The sequence below is a fragment of the Zalophus californianus genome, chromosome 1, assembly GCF_009762305.2.
Source record: "Zalophus californianus isolate mZalCal1 chromosome 1, mZalCal1.pri.v2, whole genome shotgun sequence".
Classification (NCBI taxonomy): Eukaryota; Metazoa; Chordata; class Mammalia; order Carnivora; family Otariidae; genus Zalophus; species Zalophus californianus.
In genome coordinates this window covers 116,488,661-116,512,135 of record NC_045595.1, presented here as the reverse complement: position 1 = coordinate 116,512,135, position 23,475 = coordinate 116,488,661, and positions in this window count along the sequence as shown.

Below are 23,475 nucleotides of genomic sequence, written 5' to 3'. Positions count from 1 at the left end.
GCATATTCAAATACATATGTTCTATAACAGTAGAATGGAGTGGGGACTTATTTTACCTTTGAGAAAAGTAAGGAGCAGAGTAGTGAATGAATATACTTAAGTCCACACAATTAACTTAATTTGCTTGGCCAATGCTGAGCTCCTTATCATGAAGAAACTATTTTATATGCTGCTTTTTAACCAACCTGAGTCCTTAAACACAGGTAATCTACCATCAACTGTTACTTGATCACAATTAATGGTAAATTACAACACCAATATTTCTACCTCGTTTCTTTAGCAAACACACTTTGAAAATACATTTTTATCCTAATAGTAATATATTCCATTAAGAAAAAAAGATGATAACAAAATTCATACAGAATCCTTCAAATCTAGTACACTCATTTTTTTGTATATAGTACAAAAAGTCTGTCTATATGCATATGCAAGATGATAAGATTGAAAGAAGAATGAGGCTAATTATTTACTTAAAACATTAAAAGCAATTTTTAATATTTTTTATCTTCGTAATAAAAATTTATTGCTGAGCATTTTTCCACTGAGTTGATATACCATAATAATAGATACATTTACTTGTCTCATGTATTTAGATTTTATGTAGTTTTCTGTTATATAGATAATGTCCACATCTTCTTGCATTCTAATGTTTATATTGATTTATTTCCTTAAGTTATCTTTTAGGAGTATGGTTGCTGTGCCTATAAAAATATGACACTCATTTATAAAACCAGAATGTGTACTCTGGCATGTATCATGTATTTTTTTAAAGATTATTTATTTACTTGACAGAGAGAGAGAGAGAGTGAGGGAGCACATGCACAAGCAGGGGGAGCAAGGGAGGGAGAAGCAGGCTCCCCACTAACAAGGAGCCAGATGCAGGGCTAGATTCTAGGACCCTGGGATCATGATCCGAGCTGAAGGCAGACGCTTAAGCAATTGGGCCACCCAGGCGCCCCCTGCGTCATGTATTTTTTTAAAATGTTGGAGAATTAGAAACAGATTTGTTCTCTGCCCAGGCTCAATTTAAAAATGGAATTCAAACCTCTGAAGAAAAAGAGATTGCCTGGCCATCTTGCTGTAATACTTTGAGGCTTCATATCAGTTATAATTGTGTGCTTTCAGGATTACAGGTTCTAGTAAGACAGTATAACTGCTTGCATAAGCGGTGAGAGTAGTAGATATTAGACATGAGGCTCTCTTGGCTAATACACAGTGAGAAATGTAGACACTGGATTCTGGGGAGTACAAGACATTTGAAGTTTTTCCAAAAAATTAACCTTTGTGAGTTTTTTTGGGATGGGCTTAAATATAACCTTTCTTCATACTAGTAGCAAGCATGCAACTATAGAGCTAGGTCTATGCGGTCTCATTCCAGAAAACATGATACCACAAATGCATCTTGTAAATGTAGATAAAAATAGCACAAGCCACCTAATTTTCTACTGATTGCTACAAATAAGGCCAAGAAATCAGGATAGCTAAGAGGTATAATTCTGATCCATAGGAGTTCTGATATAACTGGTGGGTCATAACATTTCTGATAGTTGGGTATATTTTAGACTGTACAGAATATTTATGAATGATATGGAAAATCTATAATAGGGAAATAAATATTCTCTTTGGCACATATCTTCTCTACCTTCCACTCTTAATGGTTATTATTCATGTATCCTGAGATCTTGAAGGTGGGTTGCTGAAGCCTTATCATATTGGTGATATATGACCTACACGGCCTAATTGTTGGCACAACTGTCCTTTCTCATCTAAATCTGGTGTCCAGTTCAACACAGTACCTAGCAAAATTTCCCTTCCTAGTTACAACATAGTATTAAAATATTTCTAAAAGAAAAGAGTCGGTACAAATATCCTTTCTTGAAGTTGATGAAATATACTTTCAACAGAGAGTGTTGAATCAAAACTAGGAAGGACTAAGGCTGGAGGGATAGGCATATATTTTCCCCAAAGTGTAAAACTGCACACCTGAGCCAGCCCTTTTAGCTCATTTTGTGATAAACTCCACAGGGCTTAGGAACTAAAGGCACAGTCATTTTGTATTGAGGCTGCTGAAGGGTCTCCCTTAATCCCATTATGTTTGAGATACCCATTTTGTGGATCTTTTTATGCCAATTCATTTATTATGCTATAGAGCATAATTTGTATCAGACTATTTTATGTTTTTTTTTTATTTTCTATTTGGAATTCTTTTTTTAAGTTTTTTATTTAAATTTCACTTAGTTAGCATCCAGTATAATATTAGTTTCAGGTATACAAATATAGTGATCCGACACTTCCATACAAAACCTGGTGCTCATCACTACAAGTGCACTCCTTAATCTCCCTCAACTATTTAACCCATCTCCTCACCCTCTATAACCATCCGTTTGTTCCCTGTAGTTAAGAGTCTATTTCTTGGTTTGCCTCTCTCTCTCTTCTTCCCTTTGCTTGTTTTTTTTTCTTAAATTACACATGAGTGAAATCATAGGATATTTGTCTTTCTCTGACTGACTTACTTCACTTAGCATAAAACACTCTAGCTCCATCCATGTCCTTGCAAATGGCAAGATTTCATTCTTTTGGATGGCTGAGTAATATTCCATTATATATATATATATGTATATATGTATATATGTGTGTATATATATATATACACACACACACGCACACATACACACACACATACACACACACACGCACGCACGCACACACACTTCTTTATCCATTCATCAGTTGATGGACACCTGGGCTGTTTCCATAATTTGGCTATTGTTGATAATGCTGCTGTAAACATCAGGGTGCATGTATCCCTTTGAATTAGTATTTTTGTATTCTTTGGGTAAATACCTAGGAGTGCAATTGCTGGATCCTAGGATAGTTCTATTTTTAGCTTTTTTCCAGTGTGGCTGCACCAGTTTGCATTCCCACCAATAGTGCAAGAGTGTTCCCCTTTCTCCACAACCTCACCAATACCTGTTGTTTCTTGTGTTGGTCTTTGTCATTCTGACAGGTGTGAGGTGATATTTCACTATAGTTTTGATTTGTATTTCCCTATCAAAATACCGAGAGCATTTTTCACAGAGTTAGAACAAACAGTCTTAAAATTTGTATGGAAACATAAAATACCCTGAATAGTAAAAGCAACCTTGCAAAAGCAAAGCAAAGCTGGAGGCATCACAATTCCAGACTTCAAATTATATTACAAAACTGTGGTGATCAAAAGAGTATGATACTGGCACAAAAACAGACACATAGATAAATGTAACAGAATAGCAAACCCAGAAATGAACCCACAACTATATGGTCTATTTGGAATTCTTAATTAAGATTTGTGGAAAAACTTAATGATTATGTTAGACATATTTTATTCTTTGAAATATTGAAAATGTCAAGGACCTGGGTGGCACAGTCAGTTAAGCATCCGACTCTTAGTTTCGGCTCAGGTTGTGATCCTAGGGCCGTGAGATTGAGCCCCGCATCAGGCTCCATGCTCCATGTGGAGTCCTCTGAAGACTTTCTCTCCTTCTCCCTCTGCCACTCCCCATCTTCTCTCAAATAAATAAATCGTTAAAATATTGAAAATGTCAATCTATACAATGATATAAGTGAAGTTACTTAGATAACAGATTACTGTTCATTATATAATAATCAGTAACTAAACAAGTCCATAATACCTATGTTTTAAAACTACTCAAAGTATAAGTAACTATCCTTAGATTGCAGACTAATATAATATAGGTTTAATCTATGATCTATGTTCCCAAGTTAATAACAAAATTATGTGTTCTTTAACAAAATATATTAATGCATTCATCAAATTTACTCTTAAACTTATTTTGATAATATGGGCAACTTTAGAAAGTTGATGACCTCCAGAATGATTTAATAAATAGAGGGGATGTTTCATAATCTTTAGTCTATGATGATCAAACATTGGGGGGAATTTTTATTAAAAGTGTAAGCTCTCTTGGAGTTTTTCAAAATTGTAATCTTTTCAAAGTAAATATAAATCATGCTCATCCTAGTAAAAATGTTCACTCAAAAGCCATTATATATCTATAACCTATTATTATTGACAAAAATTCACGAGAACAATGTTCCTATCACATTGACAAAATATGGCCAATGTTTTTGGTTAGTGAACCCCAAAACAAAATCTAACGCCATTCTCCCCCTGAACATCCTGCTGGGGAGGCAAGGCATCAGGTGACCATGTAGTCTGAAGGGCCCATCATGAATTTGATGTTGTCTCAACCACTTAGACCACTGGAAAAGATTGAGCATGGGCAGGTTTGAAGCTGCATGAACAGTTGGCCAGGACTCCTTTAACAATAACTCTTCTCCCTCACTCCATGCTTATGTACTGCTGGGGTATCTTCATGAGCAGTTGACTGCGGGGGGAAGAAAAATCTTGAGCTTGGTTTACAAATGGGTATGCATGAAATGCTGGTACTATCTGAAGAGGACAGATGCAGTAATATAGACTCTCAAAGGTGACTGTGAAAGACAGTGGTGAAGAAAAATCGTTCCAGTGAGCAGAACTTTCAGTAGTACCTTTTGGTGTCTACTATGTATGAAGTGATAGGTGGCCCAAAATACAAATTTACACTGATTTCAGGTACAGTCTGGTTTGGTTGGAAAGAACATAATTGGAAGATTAGTGATAAGGAAATCTGGGGAAGTGGTATTGGCATGGAACTTTCAGAACAGACACACACTTTGAAGATGTTTGTGTCCCGTGTGATTGTCCAACAGATGGGATCCACAGTAGAAAAGGTTCTTCATAAGCAGATGGACAAAATGACTTACTCTGTGGATGTCAGTCTTTTCTCTCGCTACTCCAGTGCTTACTCAATGAGTCCATGAGTATAATGGCCATGGTGACAAGAGATGAAGACTACATATGACCACAACAATGTAGATTTCCATATACTCAATTGAAAGGTGGAACTGTTTATGAAAGATTTAGTTGCAGGCTAATTGGAAGACAACACCCTGAAAGCATGTAATCTTGTCTTGCAGCTCTTATGTGTTTGGAGTTAAAACCATCATTTGGTGTTCTCTCCCCCATACCAAGAATACATGGGTATGGGAATCAAGAGGTAGAAGTGCGAGTATCTCCTCTTACTATACCAAATAACACACTTGCAGAAATTTTGCTTCCTGTTTGATCAAACTGGAGCCCTGCTGGTTTGGAGGTCTAAGTTCCCAGTGTAGGAATGCTTCAATGGTTCCATTGAATTGGAAAATAAGAGTAAAAGTTGGTCATTTTTAGTTCTCTCTGCCACTTCATCAACAAGGAGAAAAAGGAAATGCTCTAGGGATAGAGTAACTGATCCAATTACAAAGGGGGAATTGAGCTGCTACAGACAGTGGAGGCAAAGATATCTATATCCAGCATCCAGAAGACTCTCTGGAGTGTTCCTTAACACTTCCATGCCTAATAGTGAAGGTTAATGGAGAACAGTAACAACAAAAAACGTCAGGGAAATTGAGGACTCAGAACCTTAGGCAATGAAGGTCTGAGTCACTGTAACAGGTCAACAACCCTAATGTGTTGAGGATCTCACTGAAGCAGTGAATATATAGAATAGGTAGTGATTGAAGAAATAATAAATATCAATTACATTATCATTGGAGAGTGTGTGGGCATGGCTCACTGGGTGGAAGAAAATTCACTGGGATGTCATGAGGCTGGAACAGCTGGGAATTCATCCCCTGAGGTCTTGGTGATCCAGAGGGAATTTCCATATTTCAGAATGCGCTGGAAAATGACCTTAGATGGACACAGTAGTTATCATTAATGAGGTACCTTGCTGGAGGCACTCACCTGTGAAGAGGCTGGCGGCTGGTTACCACTGGCTACAGCACTACAAGAGCCCAGCGCTGGAGAATCTGCTCCTTTGGCAGGAGCTGAGTGCTAAAGAAAATGTACACACTGCACAACCGTGTTAAGAAAAGAACACCAGTCAGTTAAGCATCTGACTCTTGGTTTCAGCTCAGGTCATGATCTTGTGGCCATGGGATCGAGCCCCGCATCAGGCTCTGTGATCGGCGTGGTCTGCTTCAGATTCTCTCTCTCTCCCTTATTCTTCTCTCCATCCCTCTCTCTCTCACTCTCTCTCAAATAAATAAAACCTTAAAAAAAAAGAAAAGTACACCAGAACCAGGAAAGATATCCCTTCCTCCTCCAGTGTCACTTCAGCTCACTACTGATGAAAAATAACATGTACCAACTGGCAAAGGAGAAATGTTAACAGGAATAATCTCCATCATCACAGAGCAGGAAATAAAGGGTCCATTCATAGCTGAGAGAAAATAAATTGAGGACTGTCTCAGTCTGTAATCAGAAGTGTATTCCAACAGATGCTAAATGTTAAGGAAGAGAGTCTGTCCCCTCATTTTATCACACAATCAACAGTAGTTCTCCTTTATCTTTTCAAAGAAAAGTATTAAAACTGGTATCAAAACTGAGGTAATTGGGGGTGCCTGGGTGGCTCAATTGGTTAAGCGTCCGACTCTTGATCTCAGCTCAGGTCTTCATCTCAGAGTCTAGAAATCAAGCCCTGTGCTGGGCTCCACACTGGGCATGGAGCCTACTTAAAAAAAAAAAGAAAAAGAAAGAGAAGGGAAGGGGAGGGGAGTGGAGGGGAGGGGAGGGGAGAGAAGAGAAGAAAAATAATGTAGTTGAAACATGAAGGTTGTCTCTGAGAATTATTTTTTTCATTACTGAATCTGGATTGATAGTTTACAATCAAAAGAAGTAGTAATATATATATATATATATATATATATATATATATAATTTCATCAACTGAGCTGGGTTTTATCTACCTCCTCAGGTATTCTCTATAGATCTTTACACCTTCCTTTTTCCAAGAAAGCTAAATTACTCAAAACTATAGATTTTAGGAGTATTCGAATAGTGCCGAACAGTACTGAAATTAGCAGAAGGGGATAAAATAATCAAAGATAATTCTAAATTCAAGCAACACACACACACACACACACACACACACACACACACACAGTTTCATTTTATGGCTTTGAAATGGTCTATGAAAAATAGTGCTCATGAGCATAATACTGTACACTAATACTTTCCATTTTATTGTGACATACTTAAAAGAACATGGAAATATAATAATAGATGAGGACAAATATGTTGAGATTTGATGTTTTTATAGATTGCTTTGTACTTTAAAAGGAGCTCAGAAGTGATGTAGTTCCCCTGAAGAAAGAGTTGTGTAAACAATACTTTAATAGATGTACAGAACATCTGCTCAAACATTGATTTATACAAAGTAAGGTTTTATTTTACAGCATACTACTCCTTTGGTACTAGTAAAGAGAACAAACATGTAACTCCTTTCATTGTTCAATTCAGTTCAGCTAACTTAAGAACTATACAGTCCTCCATGCTGCATTAATAAATGCTTTTCAACGTTACCGTCAACCTTCTTTCATCTCCCTTTTGAAACCTATGACAGCAGGTAAAGTCTGTGTATCCTGCAAATTGTAGTAATTTACCCTTATATTACAATGCTGTTATATTCCTAAATATAAAACTTGAAAATCTCAAGAAAATTCAAGTTTTCAACTAAATAAACTTTTGACCAGCCCCTTTCAATTTATACTATAATTTACAGAAGGGTAAGTTCAGACAGAAGGTTTTTCCCTGACTCCAGACCAAGATAGTGATACAGCAGGCTTCTAAATTTTCTTCAACCCATGAACTCATAGAATGCACAGCTACACATAAAGCAATCCCCTATGAAGGAAATTCAGAAACTACCTAAGTGACTCCAATACATCACTATACTGAAAAAACACCCACATCAAAATGGATAAGAAAGGCAGAGACAAAAATCTCCCCATAAACCCAACCCCCGGCACAGTGTTCTATAATCAGGAGGGAACCCCCAGTTTCCACTTCTGAGGAATGCAAGGTTTGAACCACACACATCTAGCACACCAACTTTTAAGACGTCCATCTGAGAATGGACCTCAGAACCATCTAGCTCTGAAAACCAATGGGATGTGCTTTCACATGTTCCAGAAGACTACAGCAAAGAAGCAGCTCCATGCAAACAGAAACCAAAAGAAAGCATGTGTAGCTATATTTATATCAAACAAAACAGACTTTAATCCAAAAACTGTAACAAGAGACAAAGTCATTATATAATGATAAAGAAGTCAATTCAGCCAGAGTAAAGAGCAACTGTAAATATTTATGCACCCAACACTGAAACAACTAAATATCTAAAGCAAATATAGCAATACGATAGATAGCAATACAGTAATAGCAGGGAAATATAGATGCAGTACAGTAACAGAAGGGGACCCCAAAACCCCACCTACAACAATGGCTAGATCATCAAACCAGAAAAGCAATATGAAAACACTGGACTAAATTACAAGTTAGACTGGGTGGACCTAACAGACATATACTAAATATTCCACTGAACAGCATCAGAATATACATTCTTTTCAAGTGCAATACAACATTCTCTAGGTTAGATAATATGTTAGGCCAAAAAAGTCTTAATAAATTTAAGAAGTTTGAAATAATATCAAGCATCTTTCTAATCATAATGGTATGAAACTAGAAATCAATTACAAGAAAAAAACTGGAAAATTCACAAATATGTAGAGATTAAACAACATGCTCCTGAACAGTAATCAAAGAAATCAAAAGAGAAAAATCAGAAAATATCTTAAGACAATATTTCTATATACTAATAATGAACTATCAGAGAAATTAAGAAAATAATCCCATTTATAATTGCATCAAATAGAATAAAATACTTAGGAATTAGTTTAAAGAGATGACAGATGTGTAAACTGAAAATTATGACATGGATGAAAGAAATTGAAGATGATATAAATAAATGGAAATATATTCCATGTTCACAGATTAGAAGAATTAATATGTTAAAATGTCCACACTATCAAACTGATCTACACTATATATATACCACATCTTCTTTATCCATTCATCTATCAGTGGTTATCTGAGCTCATTCTACTAAAAAAAAAAAAAAAAAGAAAGAAATCTCGCCATTTGCAACAACGTGGATGGAACTAGAAGGTATTATACAGCGAAATAAGTCAATCAGAGACAATTATCATATGATTTCACTCATATGTGGAATTTAAGAAACAAAACAGAGGAGCATAGAGGAAGGGAGGAAAAATAGAACAAGACAAAATCAGAGAGGGAGACAAACCCTAAGAGACTCTTAACCATAGGAAACAAACTGAGGGTTGCTGGAGGGGAGGTCAGTGGGGGGATGAGGTAACTGGGTGATGGACATTAAGGAGGGCATGTGATGTAATGAGCCTGGGTGTAATATACAACTGATGAATCACTGAACTCTACCTCTGAAACTAATAATACCCTATAGGTTAATTAATTGAAAGTAAAAAAATTTTAATTTAATTTAAAAAAATAAAGATATTTAAAGAAAAAAAAAAGGATCTACAGATTCAATGCAATCCCTATCAAAATTCCAAAAACATTTTTCAAAGAAATAAAATTAAATAAATTGTATGGAACCACAAAAGACCCCCAATAGCCAAAGTGATCTTTAGAAAGAAGAAAAAAGTTGGAGGCATTACATTTCTTATTTTCATATTACAAAGCTGAAATAATCAAAACAGTCAGGCATTGGCATAAAAACAGACACATAAATCAGTGGCACAGAATAAACAGCCTAGAAATAAACGAATGCATATATAATGAATTAATTCACAACAAAAGAGCACAAATATACTATAGGGAAAGGATAGTCTCTTTAATAAACCATGTTGAGAAAACTAGACATATATATGTGAAAGAATGAAACTGGAGTCTTAGTGTACACTGTACAAAAAAAAATCAACTGAAAATGGATTAAAAACTTGAACATAAGACCTTTAACCATAAAACTCCTAGGAGAGTACATAGGGGATAAACTCCTTGACTTTGATCTTGGCAATGATTTTTTTTTTTTTTTTTGGATTTGACACCAAAATCAAAGGAACAAAAGCAAAAATAAACAGGGGGAACTACATCAACCGGAAAAACTTCTTACAGGAAAGGAAACCATCAACACAATGAAAAGGCAACCAATGCAGTGAGATAAAAAATATTTGCAAACCACATGCAAATAAGGGGTTTTTTGCATGTGGTTTTACAAGGGGTTGATATCCAAAAAATACAAGAAATTCATACAACTCAACAGCAGACACATACAAATAACCCAATAAATAAATGCAAAGAGCCTGAATAGACATTTTTCAAAGAAGATATACAAATGGCCACCAAGTATGAAAAACTGCTCAAAATCACTAGTCATCAGGGAAATACAAATCAAAACCACAATGAGAGATCATCTCATACCTCGTAGAGTATCTATTAATCAAAAAGACAAGAAACAATTAAGTGTTGTTGAAGATGTGGAGCAAAGTGAAACCTTATGCACTGTTGGTGGGAATGCAAACTGGTGCAGCCACTGTGGAAAACTGTATGGAGGTTCCTCAAGAAATTAAAAATAGAACTTCCATATGATCCACAATTCCACTTGTGAAGAAGTTTGTTTCCAAAGAAAACACAATTGGGGCACCTGGGTGGCTCAGTCAGTTAAGCATCCCACCTTTGATTCTGAATCAGGTCATGATCTCAGGATCATGAGATCGAGCCCCATGCCCAACGTGCACCCTGCTTAAGATTCTCTCTCTCTGCCCCTCCCACCCCTGCACATGCATGCAGTCTCTCTAAAAAATAATAATAAATAATAAATAAGTAAATAAAACAAAGGAAACAAAATTACTACCTTGAAAAGATACCTATATTCCCATGTTCACTGAAGCATTTTTCACAGTATCCGAGGTATGGAAACAACTGTGTCTGTCAACAAATGAATGGATCAAGAAAATGTAGTACATACACACAATGGAATATCAGACTTAAAAACAAGAAAATCTTGCCAATTGTGACAGCATGTGTGAACCTGAAAGGCATTAGGCTAAATAAAATAAGCCAAACATTGAAAGACAAATACCTTTTGGTATCACTTTTATGTAGAACCAAAAAATAAATAAAGTCAAACTCTTAGAAACAGAAAATACAATGGTGGTTGTCATGGGCTGGGGGTAGGGGAAATACGGTGAGGCTGGTAAAAGTGTACAAACTTTCAGTTCTAAGATGAATATGGTCTGTGGGTCTAATGTATAACATGGCTATAGTTTATAATACTGTGTTATATAGTAAAAATTTGCTGAGAACTTAAGTATTCTCACCCACCCCCCAAAAAAGGTAAATATGTGAGATGATAGGTTAATTAACTTAATGATGGGACTCCTTTCACAATTTTCACAATGTGTACATATATTAAATCACATTGTACACTTTACATATATTAAAATTTTATCTGTCAACTATACCTCAATGAAGCTGAAAAAAGGGTAAGTTCATGCTTCTAGAATCCAATTTAATATATTATATTTTCCTACACACAGTCCTACTTCAAGTCAGAGGTTTATGGTGTTATAAATTTACAATTATAATATTAAGAAGCTACACTTTTTAAGGAAACGTATACCTTTTTCATGCTTTTTGACTCACTTGATTTGCTATTCTGCATCATGTCATAACTCCAAACATATATAAGTTATCTTACAGGGCAGTTTAGAAGAAATAATTAGCTCCATAAAATATAAAATAATATATTGTAATAGATCTTTAGGACATACACTTTCTTGTTAAATTTAAATACGATGTGATTTTCTACCAGTTATGGCCCACTGCCATCCTGGTACTATCAAATCCATCCACCCCCAACTATATTCAGATGATGGAAGGACTGTGAAATATATTTTCTACAGTCTTTCCCAGTACATCTCTGGGAGTAGACTCTGCTTCACAAAGTCTACTATTTTTTTTTTAAGATTTTATTTATTTATTTGACAGAGAGGGAACACAAGCAGGGGGAGTGGGAGAGGGAAAAGCAGGCTTCCCGTGGAGCAGGGAGTCCGATGCGGGGCTCGACCCCAGGACCCTGGGAGCATGACCTGAGGCGAAATGCAAATGCTTAACGACTGAACCACCCAGGCGCCCCCACAGTCTTACTATTAAGAAGTACTTAGGTAAGTAAGATCTGAAGGACACTGGTTGCAGACTAATCTTGGATAACCACATTTTCTCAGGCTTCATGTTCCATTCCTCTTCTCTGGCTTGAGTCATATAGACAGCTCTGGGTTCATCACTAATCTCAAGTTTTCTGATTTGGGAGTAATATCATTTCTTAACATACATTTCCCTAGCACTTCCCAAATTTGTAAGCACTTATTTCTCTGTCCTTCTGCTGGAAATATCTGGAATTATTTTCGCTTTCCTTATTGAACTCTGATAAACAATGTGTTTTATTTATAATTTTTTAGGTATGTCTCATCTACAAATGAATTATGTACAGTGAAGTACTAGAGTCAGCATAAAGTGCTTTGAGAAATGTTCTCTTCTATCAATTTTTCTAAGTGTTGTTTTTAAATAACTACCAGCACCTCACTGGGTATGGGCTTATAAAATACTAAATTTTTGCAATTTGTTTGCTTTGGCTTTGATTTATATCTTCAGCACTCCATCTGAATACCTGTGAGCTAAAATCATAATTCTATTATAACATTTAAAATACTATTAATGTATCACCCACAAAATCCCATACCAAACTATTTATTTCATAATCGGTTGAAAATTTTTTTAAAGATTTTATTTATTTATTTGACAGAGAGAAAGACAGCGAGAGAGGGAACACAAGCAGGGGGAGTGGGAGAGGGAGAAGCAGGCTTCCCGTGAAGGAAGGAGCCCAATGTGGGGCTCGATCCCAGGACCCCAGGATCATGACCTGAGCTGGAGGCAGACACTTAACGACTGAGCCACCCAGGCACCCCTCATAATCAGTTAAAAATTATCACTGAATTTTCAATGCCTTATACAGGATTAATATCCATGGATTGATACCCATGTCAATAATTTTGTTTTTTTTTTTAATTCTCTCTTGAAATTCTCTAATTATTTTATCCTGATATTTCCGAGTCAGCTACCTGTGGTGCAGAGAAAGGAATATCCACCAAAGTTTTCTGAAAAATCCAATTTTATGTAAATTCCCATAATGCCCTTCCCAATAAACTGACGAAAAATCAACCATCTAAAATACTCTTGAGTCTCTCCTGACATCAAGCTTATTTCTTCCATAACGATTGTCTTTTAAAAAGTACACTTTTTTCTTGTCAAAAAAAATCGCAAACATTTTAACCTTAGCATAAGAAACATTTAGCAGAGTTGTTTACACAGTGCCTGGACAAGCAGTTGTTAGTTTCCAAAGATATTACTGAACAACACTGATAATAGAATGGAGTCAAAGATGCCTTTTTATGGCCCACCTTCACTGTGGCTTATATACATTACTTTAGTGCAACAAAGTTCTTGCTCCTACTGAGGCTGTTTATAGTTCTCTTTTGGTGGTAAATAACCTCTACTATCATGGAGGTTATACAGTAGTGATGTTTTTTTGTGTGTGGCATGTGAGTGGTTTGTGGAAACGACACCCCGGCTCACCTTTAATGATACCACCTTACTCCTTTACTCTAGACCTTGCTCTGGTGGCTTAGTCCTAGGGCTTCCACATCCCAGTGGGCACCCTGCTTAGACTTGGAGTTTCCCATTTGCAAGATTATTTTTGAAGATAAGTCAATAAAATGTGATATTTGATTGAATGCAGGCAAGGTGAGGAAAAGGAAGATTTTAAGAATGTATTTCTGTTTTAGAAACTGAATGGATTTTGATGCCATTTACCGAAGGAGTTCTGGTGGATGATAATTAGAGATAGATGTGTGGATGAGGGGAAAAAGGGAGGTGAAGAAGGCCCAGAATATACTGATTCCCACTTTTTGAAAATTCTGTACTTATGATAATTATGAGATATCGAATTGGAAAACTGACACAAAGATTTGAAAGATAACAGCCCCGGGCTATTTAAGTTCCATTACATCTGCCTTTGATGAAATACAGCACTATTCCAGATAGCATACAAAAAAATGAAGTTATATTTTCTTCTTCAATATGCTTATAATCATTTTATATTTACCTCAAGGGCAGACTCATATAACCAGATGTGGGAATTAGGGCATAAATTTTTGCTTATAAAGAGAAAATAATCCCAATCCACTTTTCCCTACCAGTCTCCTATTATAGAAGCTAAAAATGCCTGCTATTTGTCAACTCAGCCTCCCTCGCAGCCAAGTATAGACATTTGACTGAATTCTGGTAAACAAGAATCAGGGGGCTTCTAAAACAAAATTTAACTTTCAGTCTTTAATAAATGAGACAAAGAAGATAATAGAAAACTGGAGAGCATTTTCCCCCTATTTCTGCCATTCATGACCTTGACTTTAACATCAGAAGATGAACCAGTCACTTTATGTACATGTGGGTAAGAACAGGAAAATGAAAAATCAACATGCTAAGGTAAGCAGAGCAAAAGTTACCATCATCATCATCATCATCATCTTTGAGCTAAATTCTCTATTATTTCATTGAGTATTGGATTCTATGAATCTGACCTCAAGAACCATAAATGCATTTAACCAATGTTGGTTTGTTTTCCTGACTTAATAGCTGAAGGAATTCCTAACATAAACAGAATCTGTCAATGGAAAATATGATGAATTTAATTTCATATTACCATTGTATATATTTTAACTGAGTAAAATTCCATAGCAAGATTCTTAATTTTTGATCATACACAGTATTGCCAAAATGTATTTTTCATAGTAATAATATTTTGTAATCCTTTGACATAGTTCATAATTTGATATGATGTTGTTAAAGTGACAGTTTTCAAATATGTGTCGACAGTAATTATTATCTGATCTGTGTTCCACTTGCATAATTGTTTCTTGTACAACCTAAGTAAATAAATAATGAATTCCTCACTCTATAAAATATATCTGACAATAAACAAGAATATGATAATAGATAAATTTAAAAAATACCTCAAAATTTACTACTTAAATTTTAGTATGTATAACATACTATATGTAGTATTATACATTATATGTATATGTACTGGTTTCTTACTAAAAAAATATATTTCCAGGGGTGCCTGGCTGGATCAGTTGGTGAAGTATGCCACTCCTGATCTCAAGGTTGTGAGTTCAAGCCCCATGTTGAACATGGAGCCTACTTAAAAATGTATGTATTTCCAGATTACGCTGGTTCAGTGAATTTATACTTTGATAAATGATTCTTTTCTACCACATGTAAGGAGTAAAATCTATAAAGAAAGCACCATGAATATATAACTGTGCTCAAATACAAGCTAACTATATTATTTACTTATTTATTTACTTAATGAGAACATGAGATAGGCTAAAGCCATATACCTGCCATTATCCAGAATTGGAACTTGCAGCAAGGGTAGACCTCTGTGGCACTCTGCCTGTGATTAACTGATGTTTCATTCCAGGGGCTGGCCTCAGCTCAAGGGGCTATGCGGGGCTGATCCCTGTCTACTCTCCCCTGCCAACTCCTTCTCTTGGTGAAAAATAAAGCTCTGAAAAAACTGGCAAATTATGAAATCTCTAGATCTCTAGAAAATAGGGGATTATGGAGGTAGAGGGCCTGGCTTAATCTTATAATCAAGAGCTCAGTCCACCAGTCAATTGTTCCTGTGAGTGGATTTGCAACATCCCAAACTTCACCACATCAACACAAAGCAACAACTTCCAACTGTCACCACAGAAAGGAGAGAGAGTCTCATAACAAAAGATAGTGCATTTCTAAAGAAACTTACTGGTACAAAAATAGTTTGGGACTGTTTTTGTAATGAATGATAATATGTGATTATTCTCCATTCCCTTTAGCAGATTCCATTATTTTTTAAGTTTATTTATTCATTTATTTGTTTATTTATTTAGTTAACCTCTGCACCCAACATGGGGCTCAAACTCATGATCCCCAGATCAAGAATCGTGTGCTTCTCCAACTGAGCCAGCTAGATGCCCCAGATACCAACATTTTTCATTGATCTTGCTGTTGGCATTATCAATTCTGAGTTAAAACAAAAACAAAAAGAAAAATACCTCCATGCATTGTGGAAGGTGAGAGTATTATAATAATTACAAGCTCCTCTTTTAACCCCTTCCCAAGGCTATGTCCTGCAGAAAAGAATAACATGCAGGGAAGAAAAATGACAAAGAAAAAAATAATAGTAACATGACATTCTAAAATGGGAAGAGTGTTGTTTCAAATAATGACCAAACCAACATACAATTACACGCCTATCCTAAATAGGGAGATTGCTTATATATACCTAACTTTCCTGAGGTTATTGGTCCTAAGAAGACCAGTCCATCTCAATTGGTGAATTCTATCTTATATTTATTTATCATTTCATCTCTGCGTTAGACAAAAGTATATTAGTTGAGTAAGGTTAAGTAAGTCTTCATTATAAAGAGTATTTTCCGCTAAGATGCCATCCCCTTACCTCTTTCTTTATTCCCCAAATTTGCTTTTCCTAACAATTGCATTTATAACACTTAACATTCTTACTTCCCTTAGAGCATGATGTGGTTTAAAACTTTAAATGAAAAAAGGTGGCATTATTTCCACTGGTTGCTGAAATACTTTTATCTCACTCTCAAAGTGCTATTCCTAAATACTCCACTGACCTACTAGCTTTTGAAATTCAATGTATAATAAGTTGTAAAAAAAAAATGCTTAAACTTGGAAAACAAAAATACACATTATTTTTATAATATATTTTATATATTATATGTAAATATATAATATATAAAAATTATAAATTATATATAAAATTTTATATTATATAAATTTTATATAATATATATACATTTATTTTTTAGCTTCTAAAATGCAGTTTTTTGTTGTCTTATTTTTCATTACTATCCTTTTTTGCCTGGATATTTTTACATTCAGCTCAAAAATATATGGTGATAAAGTTCTACGGTGGATGTTGTAGGGACAATGTTATCAATAAAACTTTAGTCCTGTTACCTTCAATATGGTGTGTGTATATGGAAGATAAGCATGATTTACATACAGAGTTTCAATATTATTAATATTCTTTGTCTCACACTTAAACAGTTGACTGAGTAGTCTCAGATTTTTAAAATCTATCTCTTTATAGTTTTCTATGTATCAAACAATTCATATAATTTCAAAGAGAAAAGCAAGAGAAGAGTGTAAATAAAACCATGTAGCAAGTAGGACAAGGTTGTATGTTCTTATAAATATTGAGGGAAGCAGTCATAAATGAGGATAGACAGTCAAGTATAACTGACTACACTGTATAAATTAAAGTGTGTGGGGAGAGAAGTAGTGTGTTATAGATTAGACCACTGAGTAGTAAGCGAATAATAAAAAAAATTAGTTTGGAAAAAAAGGTGAGCCACTTAAAAGTTGTGAGGAATGAAATGCAATTGAAATTTCATTTTATTTCTGTGTCAAGACTAATATCCTTTGATATTATAATGACAAAATTAATTTACTCTTTCCAAAGAACAAAAAAGACAATAGATTTTTCTCCTCACCAACATAGGGTGCTTTTAGATCTTAAATATCATAATACAGAATGAAAGTGAGTGCCAAAAACACCCAACTGATCAAATTAATTATAGCCTTTTTACCAAACCCTACCACATGCTGCCCATCTACTTGGCTGGGATTAGCAGTTTCTTCTCTAGGTCCCACTAAAATTACAGACTACAAATCAGATCACACCAGATTACAACAAAAACTCTTTTCTAGTTCACCCACCAAAAATTTTCTAACCCAAACTATCTCTCAGATAAAACTCTGTGTCCTCTGCACCACATTCTGCCTATATGGTATTAACTTGGTATTAACTCTAGCTGATCCACTTCTTCCCAGAAGTCTTTACTTTTATTTGGATAACATACAATAACTGGATTACTGCAATGCCTCCTAATTTTTCTCTCCAACTCCCTATTTACCCATTCCAATCTATTCTTCACATTATCATCACCAGATTGCCACTAAAAGACACCTGATACATTACCATCATTTTGTGCTATGCTTTGTTTCATATTTTGATGTATATTTACTCATTTTTCATTATAGTAAGATTTGTGTTAAGGGCTGTTATGAAATCCATTTTCAAAATGAAGAAAGTGAGAAATACACACAAATTATATGCATATACAAAAGTTATATGCATAAAGTACATATATAGAAATTACACATATACATAATATATATAATGTATATATATGCCATATGTGTTAACATTAAAGAAAATAAAAATTTTAAAAATAATAATAATTAAAATGTTTTCAACAAATATATCCAACACAGTGTTTTCCCTTTCAATTATATGCGGTGAACCATGGCACAGCTGAAAGCATCAAGAAGCCATTACTTCAATGCTTTTGAGCTTTTTTGAGAATAATGTTGTACATGCCTACAGGGTAATTTCCCACATCTTTAAGTTTATTATCCTTTGAATTGTTCTTTGAAGATATCACATGATGTAAAATCTTGCATATAAGTAATTTATCAATTTAGGTTTTATGAGGATTAGGTAAAACAATAAAATAATGTCTACTTATAATGGACTCTCATGTGCACTCTCTCTTCCTCCCCTGCTTCCTTCTCCTTCTCCTCCTCCCCTACCACATGTTTTAAAACATAAATGGGTTTGACCACAATTAAGATATTAATTAAAGCAAATGACCTCTGGACACTAAAAGATTTTTTATTTTTTTAATCTAGTATAGGAGGACACATTCTAGAGCCTTTTGGACTATGTTCAAGTCCAAGTTCCTCACAATTACCAGCTGTGTGACCATGATCAAATTACTTGCTCACTTGCTAAACTGGGATATTCCACAGAGACACTGCAAAGACTGAATGTAAGCAGAGTTTATAATGCTTGGTCATTTCACACAAAGAAAATTTAGCTTCATTGAGGTCAGATATAGAGACCACCACATGCTCTCTGGATAGGATTCATAGTTACACAGAAATGATCACTGGAAATCAATTCTTCACTGAGGAAAAAAACTAAAGCTTGCATGGAGTTTTATTTTATTTTATTTTTTTGACATAGGAAATAAAACCAGGGAGATGTAAGACATTATAGTTATGCAAATAACTAGGCCGCTATGTGACCCTGTTAAATTCAAAAGAATAAAGACATATGTTTTGAAAAAATAATTCTGAGTTAGCCAGGTGCTTTGAATCACTGAAGTGTCATCTCCCACTATTTTCTTCAAGATCTCAAGTCCAAAGCAAGATATAAATCCCCAGATGGTCTAGTGAAAGTTGATATGATATTCAAACTCTGCTTTAGAGCTATCTCACTGCTTTAACTTCTCTTGCAGCTTCTTGAATGTATATCTATGTTTCTCCTGATTTTAGTTTAGCCTCCTCCAAATACCTCCTCTAGCACTGACCTGGTCAACCCATTTACTCATGTTTGGTTATTCCCTAATGTCATCTGTTGTTATTTATTTTATAATTTTCAATGAGGTATCAATAACTGATGGCATATTTCCAATTTATGAGGCTTAGAAATTATAATAACCACACTGTGTTATTGTTTTTAGTGCAGGGGAGTCTTAATATGTCTTAGATTTACCCCATATAGAAAACATGACTCCTCTGCACAGCAAAAGAACTAATAAAAATACATGGACATGCAATCTATCAAATGAGAGAAAATATCTGCAAAACACATATCTGAAAAGGAGTTAATATCCAAAATATATAAGGAACTTATACAATTCAATGGCAAAAAAAAAACTAATGTTCCCATTAAAAACTAGGCAAAGGACCTGAACAGACATTTTTGAAAGATATTTAAATGGTCAACAGGTATTACAAAAAGGTGTACAACATCACTAATTATCAGGGTAATGCAAATCAAAACCACAAAGAGATATTAACTAATACCTGTTGGAATAGCTAGTATCGAAAAGATGAAATAACAAGTATTGGTGAGGATGTGGAGAAAAGGGAACTTTAGACACTATTGGTGGGAATGTAAATTAGTCAAGTCACTATGCAGTCAGTATGGAGGTTCCTCAAAAAATTCAAAACTTGCATATGATTTAGTGATTCTACTTCTAGGTTATATCCAAAGGAAATGAAATCACTATGTTGAAGAGACATCTGACTCCCATGCTCACTGCAGCATTATTTACAATAGTCAAAACATAAAAACAATCTAAGCGTCCATCAACGGATGAATGGATAATGAAAAAATGTGGTATCGTACACACACACACACACACACACACACACACACACACACACACACCACAATGAAATAATATTCAGCCAGAAAAAAAGAAGGAAATCCTACCATCTGTGACATGGATGGACCTTGGGGGCACTGTGCTAAGTGAAATAGGTCAAAGACAAATACTGTTATGACCCCATTTATATGTGGAATCGTAAAAAAAAAAAAAACTTAGATAAAGAGAATAGATTGTTGATTGCCAGAGGGTGATGGGAGATGGGCAAAATGGGTAAAGGAGGTCAAAAGTTACAAACTTCCAGTTATAAGATAAGTAAGTTCTAGGGATCTAATGTACAGCATGGTGACTACAGTTAACAATACTGTATTGTATATTTGAAAAGTTGCTAGGAGTGTCTATCTTAAAAGTCTTTATCACAAGAGAAAAAATATTTGTTACTATGTAAGGTGATGATGTTAAATAAACTGAGTGGTAAACATTCCGCAATGAAGGCACACCCTAAATTTATATCATGGTGTATGTCAATTATATCTCAATAAAACTGGGGAAAAATAAACAAAGGAAAACATTTTCAAAAAAGAAAACAGACTTCATCAAAAGATTAGATCAATTCTGCCAGAATGTTTACTTTCTCAGAGTTGCAATCAGAGCAGATTTAATTTTTTATACCTCTCTTAATGTTCAATTAAGATGCATTACTAGATCAAAAACAAATACAGAGGAGTTAAGGAGACAGATAATACTTTTAACATGTTTCTGGTCTCATCAATTTTTTTTTCCTTTTTTTAAGAAAGCAAGTATAAATGATACAAATAGGAAGAACAACATTTTGGTGACTCAGACCATTACCTCATTGATGAGAATGTCACCACAGTCAAGACAGCAATTATGCTTTTTCAGTTGCAGAATGATGTTTTCTCACGTAATGCCTTTTAAAATGTCAGGACTCCATGATGCATTTTGGGAATATTATCATTAGCAGAAAAGAAAGGTTTCATATCAGAATAATGCAGAGGTAAAGCATCTGATTTGTTTCTAATGAAATTTTACTCATTACCAGCCAAAGCAAGTCATTTCGACTGGAACTTTTGGTGAAAAACCTCAATCGGTTATAAGATTTTCATCTTAAACATCATTTTCTAACTTTGCAATTCTTCAATCTGTAATCATTAGTGCATGAGTGCACTGAGTAATGGGAAATTTGCATACTCACAACACTGATGGACATGTTTCATTCATAATCAATGTTTTCTAATTATTCATAAATGTTTTTCTATAAACAGTTCAAAATATTTTATATAACAACTATAAATAAATAATATATTTCAAAATGGTAAAGTCTTTTCACCACACCTAAGATCAATTTAGGGAAAGCAAAAACTTTTCATTAGACCACTGGATACAGAGATGCCCAGTCAACTATCTGACAGCCAGTCTCCCTTTCCTCTTTTCTAACAGAAGCCCTATATTATTGAGGATGACAATGAACGCAGTTAATGACTGTTTTCTAATATCCCTCACAGTTGCCACAGGCCATGTGACACGGTGACAAGTTCAAGCCAGAACTTATGGTACAGACTTTTGTGAAGGGTATAGGAGTGGAGACAAAATACTGCCATTTTATTCTTCCCATGTCTGTTATACTTTATTTCTAATAAGCTCACATGATGGCAGGAACTCTAGCAACCTTCCTATATCATAATTCTGTGAATAAATATTATGTGGTTATAGAGATCAAATGGAAGAAAAGCCTGTCTTAATATCATTGGCATTATAACAGCTCTACACTGCTGATAACCAGATTTTTTTTTAACTTAAATGAAAGTAAATCTTTACATGGTTTATAACACTGATATTTGGGGTTTTAAGATTTAAGAAACCAAATAAAATCTTAATGTTTATATGTATATTTCAGAAGATGTTCAAACTGAGGAATCAAATATGGTCCTTTATTTGGACACACAAACCAATTCTCCCTAAAATTGAGACATTTAAAATGTAATACTCTTAATAAGATTACAGAGAGCAATAAATATAAGAAAAAGTCAGAATAAAGATGCTATAAAATTTCTGGTTTCCAGTAACAGTGAGCTAGGTTATTTAGGAAAAAAAAAAAAACTTTATAATGAAAATGTAAAAATACTTAATGAAATGCTTATTCTTAATATTTTCAACATATTAAGAAGACAAAAGATATTAAGAGAATCCTTAGCCAATAATGAAGGGAAAATGAATACAGGGAGTTAAATGAGGCATTTACTACTTTTGCTTTGAGTGCACTTGGCATTCTTGGCAACTTCAAAGTCATTTTGATAGCCTCATCAATGCAAGGAGATTAGAAAACAAAGGATAGGGCCCTTGAAGTTATGAGAATATAATAAAGCACCCTCCTTCAAAACTGAGATGAAAACATAAAGTCCTACAAACTCAGGGATGGATAGACCAGAGGCTAACAGCTCTTCTGAGGAAATTTCCTATGATACTCACATCAGCAGGATGGCCCATGTTACCTCAAAGTTTGAACTTAAATTCAAGTAATCCTAATTATCTTAGAGGAACAAAAGCAAACATTCTCTGAATAAAAGTAGATGCAAGCTGAGTTTCATATTATTTAAAAATTATGTTTCAATTTTAATAACTAGTACATTGTCAAAGATAACCTGACATATAAGAATGTAAATTAAAATGAAAAAATATCATCACAAAAACAATGACAGAACTATAAAACTCCTGATATCATTCAACACAGATTATAAAACAATTAGACTTAGTATGCTTAAAAAAATAAAGACTGAGTTTGAAATGTATATTGTGAATGAATAGGAAACGATCAATATTGATACAAAATATGTGGACTATCTCTAGAAATAAAACAATAACAAAAATTATAAACTGAGTTTGTATGTTTAAAAGCAGATTAGACACAGCTAAGGGAATATTAGTGATAAAAAATTACTTGGAATGTACTAAGTAAAAACTAGATGGAAGATAAAGGAGACAGCAAGAGTTACAAACAACAGAATGAATATAGTCATTAAAAGATTAACTGAAATTCCAAAATGAAATGTAAGATATTAATGAATGAGTAGCAATATTTGGAGATATATTAGCTGATGTTTTTAAATGATGAAACACTTCAATTCAAATTAATATAAAACAGGATAACTGTAAAACATAAGGAAACTGTTAGGTAGA